General features: G+C 39.4%; 1 protein-coding gene across 6 annotated transcripts in view; it reads right to left on the bottom strand.

The window, feature by feature from the left end:
- Positions 1–19,538, bottom strand: part of ANK2 (ankyrin 2) — a gene marked incomplete at its 5' end in the record, with an annotated part of 366,277 nt that overhangs the window by 331,918 nt on the left and 14,821 nt on the right. The window contains one exon of one of the 6 annotated variants that reach the window (XM_082051517.1): positions 8,322–8,442. The exons of 4 other annotated variants lie outside the window; for them this stretch is intronic. Of the gene's footprint in view, positions 1–8,321; positions 8,443–19,538 lie in introns of those variants that run through there. One more of the 6 variants, XM_082051528.1, reaches the window with a different exon arrangement.

Here is a 19,538-nt window from a genome sequence, read left to right as displayed (position 1 = left end):
CAGTTGGGGGAAATAAGCATAGATAAGAACAAATTTTTCAGAAAATCAAAAGGGGGGAAGAGTTTGAATATGCTGTGCTACAGTAGTCATTACCAACACACCTGTTAGAATTAACAAGCACATGAAATACCAGGATTTAGGTAAACAATAGATTCTGCTGTGAAACACTAAGAAATTACTGTTATTTGACAGTCATTCAATCAGCAAAAGCAAATTCTGCTTATTGCAAACAACATCCAATACTGTGTTGCAGTGCGCTTTACCTTGATATCAACTCAAGTAAAAGAGAACAAAAACCATAACTATAATTTAAAACTCACCTTCTACTCGGTACTGCTAGCATTAGACATTAAATGGAATTACCCAATCTAGACAGCAATTTAAATCTGAATACTAGATTCAGTTTTTACAGAAGCAATTTTAATTTTGAGCAGAAATGGTTTTAAATCATTTTAAGATAGGCCTTTGCTCTTTTCCCCAAAGACCTAAATCGTAATATTTTCCAAATTCTCCGAGGTTTCATTTTAGTATTGTCTGCCAAAGTGACCGCAATCTTATGATCAAAAACACATCTTGAATAGAATCACAACTGAGAGATTTTTCCCCACCTTTCATCAAGACCAGCACATCCTGGACTTCAAAAACCTTCATTTTAAATTCAGACAGGCAGTGAAAATGGCAGGTGTTCAAGAAAATGCATTTAGTCTAAAATGTTCTGATCAACATCAGAGAAGACAGTTGCTGTAGTCACTAATCTAATGCACTGGAATTTTTGCCACATGTTTCACACTTCTTCCTTCAGACAGAAGGGTCTCAAATGAACATCATCTATTCACTGTTTTATCCTCTTTTTTTGTAGTCACTATAATAGTTTGTGTTAATTGAAAGTGCAGCACATTTAACTCAAGATTGCTGAAAAGTGGTTTCAGCAAAACAACTGCAGCTATTTGGTCTGTAGTCCTTCAGCCAACACTCAGACCCAGGTTAAAAACATGTAGAAATCGAGTGAGTATAGGATGCACCTATCACACTGTAAATTCATATGGATTAAGCTGGGAAAAGACCCAACATATCAAAAGTCTTGATGATTTTTCCCATCTTTGATTAAGGAAAAACCCAAGAGACAACATAAGATCAAACCCTTGGACAACACTAAGATCTTTTCAGAGAACCACCAAAGATCATATACAACTCTTAGAAATTGACAATTAACATTGGTGTATAACAGAACATTTGTCTAAAAACCAGCAAAACTAGCCAGAGGTGATAAAGAATCAGATACTTAAAAGCTAAAACCCAGCTCGTCAGTGAGCCTGTGTGTACACTGTACTGTAAACATGGGATTCCCTGCACCAGGTCTATCTGTCTCTATCTGGGCCCCAGTGAAAAACAACCAACAGCACAACTCACAACCACAAACAGTAGATTAAGTTTGTGAAATTCAATATATTTTAGATCTTGGAAGTCCTGCACTGCACACTGTTCACTGCTGGGCACCCCTCAGCCCCCATTATCCAAAATACACTTAGCATTTTATGCTGGACTGAAAGCAGAGGGGCTTGGGGGTAATTTAAGAGGGGATGAGTCATTATACTCCTTCAAGGTACAGAGCTGCATAGAAATCACAGCAGAAAAGACTGGACCTTTCAGTATCCCTTGGGACAGGAGGAGACATCTCCTGCAGCAGCATACACTATGGCATAGGAATTCCAGGAGCTGCAGCTCTACATTATTAGTGAGCCATTTCAAAGACTAGAAATAGAAACCTTCTTCTTTTAAGTGCTTGTACACCATTATCCAATGTTATTATGGAACACTAACAGCTGAACACTGCTCACCACCCAGAAGAAACCCATAGTCTTTATCTCTTTTTCAAAATTAAAGTAATAATTTGTTCCATAGTACATGATGATTTTGTTTCATCACTGTGTGCTCTCACAGAATCACAGAATGTGAGGGATTGGAAGGGACCTCAAAAGCTCATCCAGTCCAATCCCCCTGCTGGAGCAGGAACACCCAGATGAGGTTACACAGGAAGGTGTCCAGGCGGGTTTGAATGTCTCCAGAGAAGGAGACTCCACAACCCCCCTGGGCAGCCTGTTCCAGTGTCTGTCACCTACACTGTGAAGAAGTTTCTTCTCATATTTAAGTGGAACCTCTTGTGTTCCAGTTTGAACCCATTACCCCTTGTCTTACCACTGGTTGTCATCGAAAAGAGCCTGGCTCCATCCTCATGACACTCCATCTATTGCCTTTCAATCAATCACTCAAAATCCATTTTACAGAAAGAAAGAGTTGAAATGCTTTATATTCCTCAAGTATAGCAAAGAACCTAATAGGTTAACTGTAGGAAGCTGAGAAGCGTGCAAATGCCTGGGAGCAGTGAGCGCTCAGGGCAATGAAAGAGCAAAGGAGGGAGCCAGTGAAGATGACCTACAGAAACAAGTCTCATCAATGCAAGAAGCACTTTGATTTAGGAATTGTATTTATAGATATTCCTACTGTCCCTGAATCAAAGCAGCACATCTATAAAAGCTGAGGCGTGTCCTGAAAGACACCTGAACCGACACCTTCCTTTCCAGGCGTGCAACCGGTAAGAGTCCTTGCAGCACACATCACCCCAGGGGTGACAGCAGGGAAGCCTGCAGAACAGCCAGCAGCACTGTGGATCTTACCGCAGATACACCAGATGTGCAGAGCGCCAAGTGCCACACTGTGGGACCAGTTCTGTTTCGTTGTCTCAATCATCAGAACCACAAAGCAAAATGTGGTATGAAAACAGCCCAGCTGTTCTGCAGGTCAGAGCGCAGATGTATAAATAAGAGCTCGCTCTAACTGCAGGCAATTAAGATTTTAAGTCGCTGCCACTATTTAAGAAGACTGAGAAATGAAAAGAGCCCATAATGCCATGTTTACTTCAGCTCAAATCATAACATTGATTTATCTGCTTACAAACCAACTCTTGAATCAACTATTCTTGTTAACAATTGATAAATCCTTATTTCTGTAGTCATCAATTTTCTGTTCAATAAATAAATAGAAACACCTTTCTATTTAATATTAAAAACATCCCAAAAACTACATTTTCTGTATAAGGTACAATATATAAAATTCTTTTGCCGCTAATTTTGTAGTTTTCCTCTAGGTAGATTACTTAAAATCAGTCATGGTTCACAATTATAATCTGCATGTGTTAAAATCTCACCACTGCCCTATGCCTTTTCCAAAATAACAAACCAAAACAAAACAAACCCACCCCAAACAACCAACATAAAAACACAAGCAAACCAACCCCACCATCACCATAAAGAAAAAGCATTAGGTTCTTCAGCCAAAACTTCAAATAGTAGATGGAAAAATACCTAGTGGAGCTGTTTCAATGAAGCTCAAGAACTTGAATAGGACTATAGAACTACTACAACCGGTGCTGAGCCACTAAATAAAAATCATAATAGAGCTCAACTATTTTTAAACAGTTTATGTTGAGCTAGTGTACTATAGATCAAAATAAGCCTAAGAAATCATCACCTTATGCTCTTCTTATATGTGAAAAATGGCTTTAGATTCAAAATAGTCACCTTGATAACCAACACTTCCAAGACTTGCAAATTTTGTAGAAAATTTTCAAAATTAAACTGTTTTAAAAAGGAGATACTTTGTTTTAATGCAAGTTCTCTCTCCCTTACTTTACAAAAATTAATTTTCAGAGTAAGAAACGGTGAGTAAAATTTTCTATTTAACATATATATTTTTACATGTCTATATTTTTAAAATTATATATAAATATACATTTTAAAACTTATTCACTTCTTCTCTCCAAAATCACATTACAAAGTTGTGAAAACATGTGAAGTGAAAGCCTTTGTCATGAAAAATGGAAATGGGAGAAGACAAAGTCATTTCAAATTAAGTTGAAATGAAGCTTTACAAACAACATGAAAAATACTTTCAGGGCCATTATCTTAATAAGAAAATACTTCTGCAACCTAAAATAAAACAAATTCTATAAATATCTCTGAAATGTAACCTACAGGCCCAGACGAAGGTCAATGAAATAGCACAGGAAGGCAGTCGGGTGACAAGTCTCAGTTTCTAGTTTCACTGCAAAGGTTGAGGATGGGATGGAGAAGAGATGTTGCAGAGGCAGGAGGCGAAAGGCTTTCTCTGGAAGTGGAACAGGTGTTCTGCTGAAAAGCTAAAATGGCATAGCTGGCTATGCAAAAACTTTGAGCTCTAAATATCTTGTACGAACTACTGATATTCTTTCTAATAGAAACTATCAACATTTAATTTAATTCCAGATGCCAATGACAGGAGACTCAGTTGAGAGCAGGCACAGTTTATGCCTGCCAGTCACCAAAGGGAGGCAGGGACGGCTCGGTGCCCCATGCACCGCTGGGCTGGAATCGCAGCTCGGGAGCGCAACAGTCGCTCAGACAGACTGTACCAAGTCATCCACCTCCTGCTCAAAATGCCCAGTACACATTCACACTCAAAGTGGGAGGTTTCCCTCTGCCGCAAACACACAGCCAATACTGCCAAGTTTTGTGACAAAAGCAGTGGATTTAAAAAGCAACAGAATCACATTTACATGACCAGTATACAGCTCGTATGATCAGAAGACTAACACCATTTATAATAAGACTTCAGACACAAAAAAATATTTTTTTTAAACCTTAATCTATGACTAATTGCTTTGCATCATAACCCACTTAGGAGGCCTAAATTATAATCACAATTGCTGCACAGATTAAGAACTTTCTGTTCCAGGTAATTAACCAGCCTTTAAATATTTGTTCTAAGGAAACAGAAATATTACTTCCAAACAGACAGGCGTCCCACAGTTCTTCACTATCTTGCCAATTTATTCTCCTAAGGAAGAGTTGAGGTTACGAAGCTTAAAATGTAACTTCATATATATGAATTAGTTTGAATATAGGAGTTTATACAGTTCAAAATAACCAAACTCTTTCCACTTGGTTGAAAACTCCCAATGAATGGGACTGAACTATTTTAAAGATTGAAATCTTCCAAAATGTAAATGCCTAAATAATTGTAGACTACAATAGCAGCAGTCACAGGAGAAGAAGTTTGCATGGCATTATCCCTAATACATAGGAATTACATATGTAAGTCCTTGTCAAAGTCTGTATTATCTTGTCATTGTTAAGACACAACAAAATTCAGTGTCACATTTAACAATTGGAATGGTCTCTGAATACCAGTTCAGAATTTAGGATGAACAAAGGCTCTTCTCATATTTACCCCAAATCAATATTCAGGATTTATTGCCAAAATTAAAACTTAACCCCTTGAGCTGTGCATGCTTACATGCAAGTATATTATAGTATTAACCAAATTTGCAGGACAGGTTTGCAAAGCACATATTATCAAGTTATGTATGGAGCATGCACTCTTCAAATACTTTGTTTAATATTATATTTATATAGTCCTCTCATAATTGATTGTAACACATTAATTTTCACAGCAGACTGTGAAAGAGAAGGAGGCATCATCATCTCTGTTTTACCAAAACATTCAATGACTTGCCCCAGGTCACACAGAAAATCTGTGGGGATGCAGGGAATGCTCCTGGGATCTCAGAAAACCCATCTCAATATTCTGGCCACACTGCCATCCGTCCTCAGCCGTACTTAATACAACTAAATTACTGATGGCAACAAATAGCGGAATCTGACTTTCAGATGAGCTGATTTGTACAATGAGTCAATCCATAACTTTTGTCTCCTTCAGACACTTAGATAGATGGGCTGTATGCCCAGCATGTTATAATAACCCTGAAAAGCTTTTGGCTCAGACTGCAAACACATTAGCATTAACTTAAATCTGCTGCTTTGTTTATTATATGAGATATCTGCTTATGCTCTATGCCTAAGTGATACCAATTAAAGAGACCCAAATACAGAGCTTATAGAACAGTTTACAGCATGAGACTAAAGCTACCCACTAATACAAAATTTAGTAACTTTAAGCTGGTATTTATTCCTCCAAATCATTATGATCTGAGAGTCATCTTCTTCCAGTCATAGACTTATGATTTACATTCAAAACCTTCAGGGGAAAAAAAAAAAAAGGCAATTCACAAAGTGTTAGAAACTGAGTCCACTCCTGCTGCTTCTGAAATGGATTAACATGACTCTAGTCTCACGTCCATACGATGGCAGATTACAGTAAAGCCACCCTTGATTTAAACTGCCAGGGAGCAAGACAAGAAAAATCGCCAAAAATACTGCTCTCTCAGCTTTTCAAATCCATTACAATGTCCACGCGGCCATATAGGTACTGAAGTAAATCACTCAGTGAGAGTATGCCATTCAGTAACAAGAGGCTTTTCTCATTTCTTTCAGGTTACAAATGTAGCAGGCCTAGGAGTCTTCTGAGTGTAAGCAGACCCCCCAAGCAGCATTGAAAGTGATAATTTATTGACCATATCAGTGTAGCTTAATGCACAGACTGAAAAGACAAGTCAAGGATTGTATCCAAGCTCCAAATTACCCACAGCTTGCCAGGGTGAGCAGATTACTTCAAGCCAGTGAAGTAGTCTGACAAAACCATAAGCAAGACTTATAATAAAACCATGCTTCCCTTTTACTGGCTTTTAGTGAAATAAGAGAAAGGTAAGATTTTTTTGTATTTTAAAGTTTAGAAACAAGTTCAAGAATCATTACCAAGACACACTGCTGGAATCCAGAGTCACCAATTACCCACACAGGCAGCTATGGAGTAGATCCAAAAATCTCTCCAGGTCAGCGGAATGCTTTTTATCAATTTTAGCGGGCTTCACATTGAGCCATAGGATACCAGTGCTGACCTGACTAGCACTGACTTATGCTCTAAACTCAAGCAACAATTATGATCAAGTGCCAACCCTTCTGTGGCTCTGCCCTTTTGAAAAGCACATATAGAGAAGAAGAAATTATATACAAAGAAAAAAAAAAGTAGCAAAGGATACTGTGAACATAGCTTGGCAAAAGAGCTTGTTAAAATGTGTTTTTTCACTGTTCTATACTAACCCACTCTTCCACCTTGTGCCACCAAAAAAAGTGGATGAGTTTTTGAGCAAAAAGTGCAACATAGACTCAAGAACCCATTTTCCAGCAGCTACTACATGCTATTGGCTTCCAGTAACACCTCGACAAAGATCAAGCCCATTTTGCAGAAAAAAGAGAGATGCAAATGGTAACAGGAGTATTTCACAGACAAGTAAAGTTACTCATGGCAGTTTAAGCATGTTTTTAGAATGTGGTTTCCCCTCTCCAGCACCCTAACACAATAAAAAAATAGAGTAAAATACATCAACTGGTTAGTTAGACATAAGCAAGACTAAATTAAGAAAGATGAAATTACATCACTGGTAATTTTTTCCTCTCTTCCCCACCCGTACAAAAAGATAGGAAACTAGAAGCAAAAGCAAAGCTTAAAACCACCTGTGTTTTGAACAGCTGACACACCCAAGAGCCTTGTTCAATGCTCCATCCTCAGCTTCTGCAGAGTCAGAATCCAACCACTGCTGCCAACGAAGCCCTGAGCCTGTAAATCATTTCGTAAAGCACCTGCACATGAACAGCCTCTACATTGAGCTGTTTAATATCAGAAACACTAACTAGTGCTGCTCGATTATATTATGAGGGAAATTAAATAGGAAGAAAGGCACTTAACATGCTTGTCTACTATTCAGGCTCTTTGAGGAGAAAGACAGGAAAGGAAGAAAACCTTCGGAACTGAGGACATTTTGCTTCCCTCAAACCCTTCTTCATTTAAACAGAATAATCAGAAAGCCCGACAATCTCCTCTAGCAACCCCTTCCCATCACATCAAGCAGAAAAATCTTTTGGACAACTCTTTACAGAGGATACAGGAATTATTGACAAATGTCAGTCTGCATCTTCCCAATAATCATTCTCAACCAAGGACTGCAGAAATGCAGTCTGGCACAGCTGAGACAAACCCCCCTGCCATACTGTTCTTCTGAAGATTCAGCAAGAGCACCTGTGTCTGCCATCCCTAGGCTGCTCCAGGATGCCGCAGAAAAATCTCTCTGCATCTAGCAGTTCAAATGGGGGCTTACTATCGGATGCCCCGGCAGCCTGACATATTACTTTGCCAGAAAGCAGACTTCCTGTTTCTGCTGAAAAAATTAGAGTTCTGATTATCCCTCCCAGCTATTTATTTCAACAGTTTCTAAAACAGTACAAGTCTCGCGGTTGCCATCGGCAAATACCAATAAAAACTGAGCCACAGCAAACAAACGAAACAGCCTTACGACCGCTCTAGATGGAAAGGGACCTCGGATAACTTACGCGCTGGTGAATTTCCCTTCTCAGCGGCGCATTTTGGAAAGCCTCCCTGCAGAAAGCTGAACACGCCAGGCCGCCGCACGCCGGGGGCGCAGCCGCCGCCTCCCAACGCTCCTTGGAAGTGACAGTGCCGCGCAGGGAAGCCCTGCCTTCCTCCCTCCCTCTCCCGCTATGTCAGAGCCACCGCACGCCAAATCCGAAACACGAGCACGTAGGAGGGCAGCGAGCCCGCTCCTGCCCCCGCGTTCAGCCGCGCCCGCCGCAGGGCGGTGGGGACAGCCGGGTCCCGCCACCTCGGTGCCCGCGGCCAGGGCGGGGGGTCCCGTCCCTCCCCGTACCGTCCTGTCCTGTTCCGCCGCCACCGCTCCCCGTCCGCGCTGACACCAGCGAACGCAGCCCCAGCCCCGCACCGCCCCCCGGCTTTAAACCGCGCCTGGCAGAGCTGCTGCCCCGGCCCACACGAGCACGCGTGGGACTCGGGCGCTCCCGGGTGCTGTCGCCAGCCTCGGCTGGCTGGAGAGTCGGGCAGGCGGGCCCTGTACCTGCCGCGCTCCTGCTTTGCCCAGCGAGGCTCTTGGGGTGCTAGGTCTTGCCGGGGGAAGAGAGGGGGGAACCACACCGATGTGGAAGAAACAGCGTCCAACAGGCTATACACCACACAGACACATACGGCTGCTTTTTATTCTCCCGCTTCCCTCAAACTGGGGAGCAGGTATGACCACGATTTCAGAAAATGTCATTTGAGGCAATGGACTAAGGAGGTACAAAACCATTAGAAACGGAGAAGCAGTGCCAGAGCTGGGAGGGGGGAAGAAGAGCGAAACTGACAAAAGCAGCTGCTTCAAAACACTTCTGCTGAGCCACCTAAGAGGCCAGCTGACAAACGAAGCTAGTTTTGTTGAAAATGACATCTAAGTTTGCTTTACTGCTGCATTATAATATATTTCTGCGACTACAGCTCTGCTAAAATAACGATGCTTGAGGCACAAAGCCAGAGTGAGAAAGTCAATCAGTACTTCAAGTAGCATCCAGAGGCAAACCCCCAGGAATGGAAAGGCTGGGAGAACTAGAGATAGAAGGCAGGTCACAGGACAGGACTGGCAGAAAGCAAATGGCGTGTCACCATCACAACAGCAAAACACAACACAGAGACCCCTGCTTCAACAGCTCCACGTCATATTCCTCCACATGACAATTCAAGCAGTTTAAAGAGCAGTCTTCAGCTGCACTGACTGTGAAGAGCACAGAATGCAGCAGTGTTAAAGTAATACCATATGGGGGGCTTGGTTGGTTTCTGTAAAGGTAACTATTACAAGATTAAAGGGGAGTTTAATGTTACGAAGTATCAAAAAGGTCACTTAATATAAATGTTTCATTAAAGTGGCTTTTAATTTTTTCCTCTCCATGCCTTGCTGCCTATTATTTTTTTCCCCAATAAACTTTAAGAGCTTTAAGGAATAGGTTCAATACAGAAGCTAATTTGACCACAAGGATTTAGGTCAACTTCAGTTCAAGACCTAACCATGTCTCATCTAAGTAAGCGACTGGTTTTACTACTGATTTAACTGAGGGCCACGTTCTCATAACCACACATATGACAATCAACAGGATTCTTCAGATAAATTTGCCTACTCTGTCTGATCCTTCATATTACAAGCACAGATGCAAGTCTCCTTTTTGAGCACAAAGTAAATCAGCAGAACATTACTGCAGTAGAGAACAAAGCAGGTCAGCAATTTAATGGTCACTGCAAAACAGAAGGAAATATTCTAGGTCAGAAACAATAGGATTTATTTTTCTGAAGGGGTTTCAAAAAATGCCACATTTACGATGTGGTTCAAAGATTACAGGTAACACACCTCGTTCTTCTAATATGTTATCACTCTAGCATAGAATGGACAAAATTTAGTGCCATTACAGTTTTAGAGCTTCCTCAGTGCAATAACAAGATCTAAGAGTGAAAGGGACGAGGTATTTTCCCTGGCTGTACAATTTCATGACTAAGTAAAAAACCTTTATATTAAGCATACAAAATCTTGTAGTGCAAGCACATGGATCTTGAAGCCTAAAATGTTTCAGCCACATAAAGTTTGATAATTTTAGTAAGAAAATATTAACCCACACATCAAGAAGTAACAGAAGATAGGCTTTGATGTGCTATTAAAATTGTAAGATAGGAGCAAGGGTTAAAGAGAACAGGAAGTACAAAGAAATGCAAAAATAGAAACTATTCTGTGATGCTGTATACATTAATTCTGGTCAGCACTATCTGGAACTGCTTCTGAGAAAGCTTAACAGCTCTCAATACTCCTCCAATTAAAACTGTGAGTGAAGTTAAGATATTTATGCCAGAACCTTAAGAAACAAAAACAAACCAAAAACACACCAAAAATCCCACCAAAACACCACACACAAAACTAGACCTCTTTCTGAACTTTTCCCCCCTTTAAATTAATCTATTCTGATTCCATATCACTGATATAATGACTAAAATGACCCACAATTTCATTCTGAGACCAACGCAAGTAGCAGGACTCCTTGTGCAGCCTGATGAGGCAGGGGCATTTTGAATCCTGCAACACCAAACACGCACCAAGTACAATAAAAAGGAAGTCAGAAATAAAGCAAGCTAGGAAATTGCTGCATTGAAATATGTGGCATGAAACATTAATTTGTTTTTCCTTATTCCTCCTTCCCTCATTTTCCAGATACGTCTAAATTGTTTCTTTCATAGCAAATGAAATCAATAATGCTTTTAGCTCTGAGTACATAAAGCATTCAGCATAATGCTGCACCCCTTTCATATCCAACTCCTTCCAGAGTTCAACAGGAGCAAATCCCAAGCGTAAAAGAAACACTGGAGCAGGCCCAGCAGAGCCATATAGGGTTTTTTTAATGAGTAAATATATATACACCCACATACATTTGGGGTCTGAAAAGGATGAGGAAAACTACAATGTTTTATCACTTCTTAGTGGACTGCATTGGGTGTCAAAGGAGCTTGAGTTGGAGACCCTTCTCTCTTGGAAGGAAGAAAAAAAAAAGCCATTTCACTAATTAAAGATGTTCTTCCACACTTCATTTTCTGACACTCGAGCAGTCCAGTCTCCCTCAGTCACAGTTCCCTTGCCACAGGCAGACCTGATCATGCCATTGAGCTCAAGCAAGAGGTTGTGCTTTTGAGGCTTGTGACTCAGCCCACTAACAAAATAATCACACACCACACCCAAGGCAATGGGTTCCTACCCAAATATACAGTTCAAGGACACTCATATCCACTGACTTTTGAATGTGTTTTCCACCATAGAGTTAAAGTCTTTCTTACATTACAGCATAACTGACAAAAAGAAGTGGCCAAAACACCTTGCAACTAATCAGCAGAATGAGGAGCAGTTTTCTCCTGCTAGAGAATACTTCGAGGGTTTCACCCCAAAGTAAGGTTTTCTTCTGCATAGTAACAGGCTGATATAGTAAGGTAAAATATTTCTCCACAGCACTAACCCCTTCAGAAATAAGCTAATAAAGGACAACTCTGAGAAAAGCCCTTCATGTAATATCACCTAAACCACTAAACAAGGGACAATTTTCACCTTCCTGGCAGAGAAAGCCGCAGACTGCAAGAAGCACTTGCCAAATGCACATTAGCCTATGTCTACATAACAGCTTTGAATTACTGTAGATCAGAGCCTCAAAGGCGAGTTTGTTGGTTTGGGGTTTAAGTTCCATCTTCATGAAGTTAACAGCAACAGCAAGCCCAGATGTCCCTCACCAAAGGAACTGCTGCTAAATGGATCAATCAGAACCTTTAGATGAGAAACATATCCATGTTTTTTTCCAGGGGAGTCTCCACCTGTAGAAAGGTCAAGATGCCACCTAGCCACACATTTGGGTCCTGGTCCACTCAAAAAAAATCTGTTTCCTGGTGCCAATTTTACACCTACCTTACCTATCCATCACTAAGTGGATCCCATAGAGCCACTTTCACCAGGTAATGAGAAACATAAAGAAAAAGCATGGCACTTACGTCCTTGACTTCCTCTTCAATACCTGGTGATTATGAAGAGAGGAGAATTAGGAAACAGACTATGGTCAAATTAACAAGTGAAGGATTCTAGGCATTTCCTTTTTGGTTGAAAGTGTAACTTCAAATAATTGTTCTACACTCTTTCCACTTTTTTTCCACTATTGTTTGTCTTCCCTTTCCTTCCCCTCAAAGCCTTACTGGTAAAGGAATTTAATTCCATTTACAGTATAGGCAAGAGGAAGGTCTCTGGTATTTGTTAGTTTCCAGCATTATGGCTTTCTAATTACATTTCTGTGCATCTCTGTTTAGTGTTTGGGACATAATTGAAGGAGGTGGTCCCTACAGCTCAGCCAACCAGCCTGAGCCAACCTGAAAATTTTTCCAAAGCTCATGACAGGAACAAGCACCTTACAAACCAACCTAACAATTCCTGGGGGAGCCAGAACCACAGCAGGTAGCTTCCATCAGTACGCCCAGAGATTACTACCTTGTAACCCTTACAAACACACAGATCCACAGAGACTGGATCTACTCTACGATACCCAGCCAAACACAGATTCTGTCTTTTTGCCAAGAAAAGCTATATGCTGTTTTCACATCAGTTCATCCTACAGACTGGAAATCAGGGCCACAGTGCTTTAGCAAATAACAGAATCTACTATAAAGTACAAAGTTAGAAAAAAAAAAAAATCACATTTCTGCTAATTTAGTACAGCTTTTCCTCAGGCTTTCACCTACATCAAAGGGCTGCTTACTATCTTTTGGGATTAAACTCACTGCAGAAGCCTTTGGAGCATGCCAAGTGCTACTTGCCCTTGCAGACAGACCTTCGCAAAACCAAACTGCCAGAATTTATTGAGAATACTTTTCCCACTGTACCCAAGGAACAGTTGGGAGAAAGAATTTTGAGGAAAATGATCCCGAAACCAAAGAGTAAGTTGTTGGCAGGAGGTGGTGTGAGCAAGGGGGTGTGGATTTCATACTGTCTTCTATTTCCATTTGAAAAAGAGTTCAGTATTGAGATACACTCCTCAGCCTACAGATTAATCTGTATTTTTAATCACAAGCTTCTTGTTAAACAACAATTAAAAAAAAAACCCTTCTCAGCACATTATATATTTTAATGGAACAGTCCTTGATGTGCGATATGAAGGCAGATTCATTTCCTGTCAGCCTGACTCACTCTAATGGACTTTCAAGCTGCAGTTTTTCCACTCCTCTTAATGACTTGTTGCAATGGAGATGAGTGCTCTGCGTACAGCAATGCCATCTTCTGGCACAGTTCCTGTGAGAAAGGGACCTTGCTGAATGCCACTAAAAGAAAGCTCCTCTTTTGTGAAAGCAGAAACTCAGTCTCCACAATAAATCTCAGATTTTCCCCTTCCCATTGCATGCACTGCTAGGCTCCAATTGTTCAAGGGACTGAAACGAAGTGGTGAGAAGGCACACAGCGCACTGCAGGAGCAAACGTGCTCAAGTGTCTCTTAAAGGCAAACCAAGGCCACCATCACAAGTGAAGGTTCCTGCTATTCACACACACTGGAAGGTGAAGCACTGTGGCTGCAGACATGGATTTGTTCAAAGCTCATCTATGCAGGAACCTGGCAGGAAGGGCAAAGCACTCAAACAGAGCCAACTTTGCATATCCCTGGGAAAAAGTTTTCTGTATCAGCAAACATTTCACACATCTGATTTATTTTACTTTGGTGTTCCCAGCCAGAAAAATCTATATTAAGCAACAGCAATGATTGAAAACATGTGCTATTTACATTGAGGAAATAAACAAGGGCTAGCAATTCATAATTTCCTCACAATTCTGACTTTCTCCTGAACCATCTCTATTTGTCATTTGGAGCTATAGTAGGACAGGCTTACAATAAAAATTTCCCACCAAATCTAATATCTATGCTTTTTTTTTTTTTAATTTGCAAGGTTCACGCTACAGTATGTATTGAGAGTACAGACTTTAAAGACTGAACAAGAAAGTCAGACCTTAAATAGTTCTACTCTGGAATCATACTTACGGAGAAACAACATTGTTGAGTTATTTTTTACTGTATCATTTCCAGAGTTATTATACAAAAGAACAGCATAGTTTAAACATTTTTGCTTTCACATATGAGAAACGTATTTTGGGCTGCAATTTGTGAAACTGTTGGCCAAAGCTGAGTGCTCTACTTTCATTTCCAACTTCGAGTCTTTCATTGTCTTGCCTCTACTTTCCCACTATCAGTTTTGTTTTCTTCTTCTCTGTTTCTCCTTATGTTTCTTCCATTTCCCACAAAGGGCGTTCCTCAACTTCCCTGTACAGAAGTTCTCTTGCTTTTGCTACTGCTCAAAGTTAAACACACATTTTAAAGATGGCTCCCCTATAGATAGCACAGCCTTCATTAATGCTTATAAGGAACCTCTTAACATACATGGTTGTGCAAAAAAAAAAAAAAAAACAACCAAACAAACAAACCAAAAAACCCAAACAAACAACATTTTAGAAAAAAAAGTCTATCAGTTACTTTTTATTTTGAAAAATAATTTCATAGGTTTTGGGCTCGTGTAAGACGTGATAAATGTCACCAAAACCATTTGCAAAGCACTTCAAGTCCTAGATTTCTATCTCATGTTGGTGACCAAGTGAACAGGCTGTCCCATCAGAAGTCTCATTTTGGAGGTCAATGATAATCAAACATTTCCTACATTATAAATTCTCCATCCTCCTTGTGGCAATGCCAGAAAGAGACAAGAGAGCATGAGAGTTTGGATGCTTTCACAGACACAGCAGAATAGTCACCTGCCTGACCATGATACCAGCACAGCAAAAGGTGCTGCTTTCTAACTAGGAATAGATTCTTTCTGCAAAACATAATCACATTGACATCTTCTAAATCTCCGATCTGCCAATTTGGGCTTCCTATACTGATGCTCACAAAATTCAGGTTTGTTTTTGTAACACTTGAAAAGAACTACAAATTGGGCTGTTTGAATCCATCAGCATCTTGGCCTGGCAGGACTCAGGAAGCTGTGCCCCAGTAGAAAGCACCTCACAATCTAAACTGCTAAAGCACTAAAAGGAAATGAGAGGAAGAAATACACCATTTGGCAGTCACCAGAATTGCTCTAGGAACTGACTGAATTAATTGAATTACATTCAAGTTGCAACAGGAGTTCATCTCTCAAATCTTAAGAGAATCCATGTGGAAATTTTATATTTAATCTTTCAGAATATCGAATATTTCAAGATGAACGTGCTTTGATCAGATTCTCTGCTCACACTCTGACTGAAATAAGGGAAGCGTGTACAGTGGCCTGGCCTACAGTTCAAGTGCATTTTCCAAAAATTGTTTTGATTTACCAGATAAGCCACTTAAGAGCCAGCCTATAAAAAACAACCAGAAAAGTACTTCCAAGAAAACAAGATTATTACTGGAAGTATCTTCAGTTAAATAAAGTTTATCCTCTGGACACATTTACATAACAACTACGAGCACTGTCCTAACATATGTGGTAACATAGACAAGCACAGTTGCTCAGAACATCAACCAGAATAGCTGACATAATCAGGTTTGATTTTAAGGCCCATTCAGCCGAGCATTTTGTTTGTTTCTTCCTCTGTGGGGAAGATCAGTCATTCAAAAGAATATTGATTGGGACTTACCACTCAAATTCTCAATCATTGTCTAATTTTATTTTTTTAAGATTAGTTAAATGTTCAAGGTTTTGTAATCATCAAGCAATACAGCAAATAGCACAGTTATGTCTAGAAATACACAAAAGCTATAAATTAAACAATGGTCTAGCAGTGCAACTGATATGAAAACGGTGCTACTGACTTTTTGAAAGCTGCATATTTAGTTTTCCCTCAGTTTTATAATAAAACTATAAATTACTAGTTTAAAACTGATCCTGTATCTCAGTGATTTAGGCATTAATGCATACAATACCAGGATAAAAAGCAACTTCAATTTCTTTAATTTCACACTTCCATCTCAAAAGTGAAGCATGACAGCTAACCACGCTTCCAGTACAACAATGCCTGGAAATGGCTGATAACATACTGAAAAGGATCAAAATTGGCATGCTTGGGAAACAGCACAGGGAAGATGCAGATGTTTGAAAGCAAAAGCCACATTCTTACCTCAGCTACAGCAATTTTTCTCAGTGTGAGAAGACAGCGGGCTATCTGACAAGTTTTTGCAGAGAGATGTGAAATCAAGATCTGGTCTCCAATAGCTGTAAATTCAACTTCCCATAAGATTAAAAAAGAAACAATAATGAAGAATATGCCACTAATTCTAAGATCTCATCTGATCGGTCTTCTTTGCTGGCTCTGGCAAAGCTATGGTATCCATAGGGATGCCAATATATGAAAAATTTTAGGAAATACAAAAAGTAAAAAAAAAAAGCCACTTAAGGCTGAATGTAATAATTCTGTACATCAGTAGATAAAGATGGTGGAATTTTTCTTCCTCAAGTCTTCTCTTCCGAGACTGCCCAACTACATGAACTACATATGTGCGCAGAGGTTCTTCATACAACAGAGTTGTTTATCTAACTATAATCCTTCTTTTGCAGGGGCAGTAAAAAAACTTGAGGAAAACACAGAACATGGTCTATGATACACAAACCCGTTGATACATGGGACATCTGAAATGTGCACCCTGTCAAATATTTGGCTAGTTGAGTTATATGACTTTTCTCCTAAAGTTCAGGCATCTGGGTAAACACAACCATTTCCCATGTCTACTGGTGTCCAAATTCCTCATCAGTAATCCCAATAACGTAAATTTGGAATCAGAAGTGAAGTATTTGTCTTGTCAAATCACGGACACCAGTAACCAGGTTTCAATGCTGTTCTTGCCTGCCAACATGGTCAAATAGTGGGTTCTGGTAGCCAACACCAATATTTACTTTTTTTAGAATAGATTTTTTTCCTGTATTCAGAGTAACGCTAAATGGTCTTCCATCACTCTGCTTTGAAGTGAACAAAAACAACACAAGCCTATGTGGAGCTTGCATTTGAGGGAGCAGATGATGCACCTGCTGCTCTCCACCACACTTGAGAGCTGGTTTTGACACTTCTTGGAGCAGCAACCTGATGCCAGTTGTCAGGTAAAATAGGATTACCAAATGTTCCTGCTTCAAGGAGGCAAGACATGAGTTCTCATCAGGCAGGGAATCACGACTGATGACTCCTCATCTCAAAAACAAAAATTGAAACAGACTTTTTTTATTATTAACATAGCTGTTGATCTACCCTTTAAAAAACTACACTTGTTGCATCCTCTGTTGTGGATGAAACTGACAAAAAAAGCTTAACACATTCAACCTGCCTAAACCAAGGGAAAATATTAACCTCACCTACAATCTGCAACATTTCATTTAGGCTTAGAATACAGGGGAGAAGATTCCCATCTTTCCTGATTCCTTCTTTACAACTATTATGGTCATCAACATAAAATTTTCACACCAGTTTTACAACCCCACAGTGGAAGGGAAAGAAGTCTTTAAGGAGCATTTTACTACAAGTAATATACATCTAGGCGCAAGACTGTTTTTACTTTTGGCTGAATACAATCCTCAGTGGAGACATTTAACTACAATAAAGAGCTACACTGTATATCCAGTTAGGTTTGTACAGGTTTTCCTTCTACAGTAGGTACACAGAACTGACACAAAAAGCCCCGTGTGAACCATCATTCAGTACCTGTATGTTAGAAGGATTTCTCCAAATGCATACTGATTTCTATATGCATATTTATGTTCTTATAAATTTGATATTTAAATTGCATAAAATTATTGTTTTAATTATACATTAAATGGGATTTGAGTGAAATATATAGTAATTAACATAATTTAAAATGCAATAGAAATATCACCTTTCATAGTTATTCCCTGGCTTCCACTGGTTCTTAAGTATTATATTTTTAAAAAGCCAGAGGCTCAGCTATCATAATCTACGTTACCATGGTAAACGTTCTAACATACATAATACCATCTTCCTACAAACAGGGACCAAAAATACATATTTTTGTCATCTCTAAACGAGAAGATTTAATTTTTTATTCCTGTATCAAAGTGTGCATCTGAAAACACATCTATCTTTGCAATTGCATTTAGGTCAGGATTATTTTCTGACAACTACAGTCATCATGACAACTACAGATACTGAAGTTAATAGTTTAAGACAAAGATTCAAAAATCCACCCATTATAGTAAGAAGTTTTTATTGTCTTTGATTTTGCAATACTGAACTGCTTCTCCTGCTCTAATCCTTTCAGTTTTCTACAGTAGGAAAAAGATCCCTTCAGATCCCTTCCACATAAGTGTGTCATTGTGTGCTACTATAGCAAATTCACCAGAAAAATACATCTAAAGGGCTCACTACAATTTCTTCATTAAGTGTGAAGTCTTCAGTACCTATGCTTCCTATTGGATCTTTAGAAATACATTTAACCAAAGCAAAAAAATAGACATCAAGCGAACCTTCATTTATCTGTTAACAAAAAGCATTGATATGCCCTTTTTTTACAGTAGTGTGTATCCTACAGCCGAGCCACTGTTTAATAATAAATAGCCAGCTTCAGAACATTTATTATTATAAAATTATTTCTCTTGGGAATTGTTCAAAGACATCACATATCCTGCAATAATGAACCAATCCACGCACATTTCTACCTGCAAAATAATTCCTCAGGTTGTATGTGCAAGTCTTAGAACTTCTATTTGAAATCCAGCAGTATTAAAGTTAAGATAAAATGAGTATTGATATACTACTACCTCTCTAACCTCTTACTTAGATTCAGTTTACACTGAGATGCATTTTACAACATAAACTCGAGCCACTTATTCTCAATAATCGTTGACAATGTATTCCACAAGTAAAACTGAACTAAAAAAGGATTAATAATGCATTTTTTATGCAGTCCTGAAATTCACTGTCCTTAAGTGAATGTTGACTTCGTCACTTCTGCAGAAGCAACACAAACCAATAATGAATTTTAAGCTGTAGCTGAAACCAAGGTGACCAAGTTCCTCAGCTCCTTGTTAAATAGAAGCAGGGCTGGATAGATAATTGGGTTTGTTTGTCATAGCAATAGTATTGTAGCAACCTAGAGAGCTGACTTAGAGCTTGTTTTTACAGTACCTCACATTTCTGGTATTTCAAATGGATGGATCATTAGTGTCAGAGTAATCAGGAC

The sequence above is a fragment of the Streptopelia decaocto genome (assembly GCF_964273445.1).
Source record: "Streptopelia decaocto genome assembly, chromosome: 4".
Taxonomy (NCBI): Eukaryota; Metazoa; Chordata; class Aves; order Columbiformes; family Columbidae; genus Streptopelia; species Streptopelia decaocto.
This window is presented reverse-complemented; position numbering and strand designations above follow the sequence as displayed.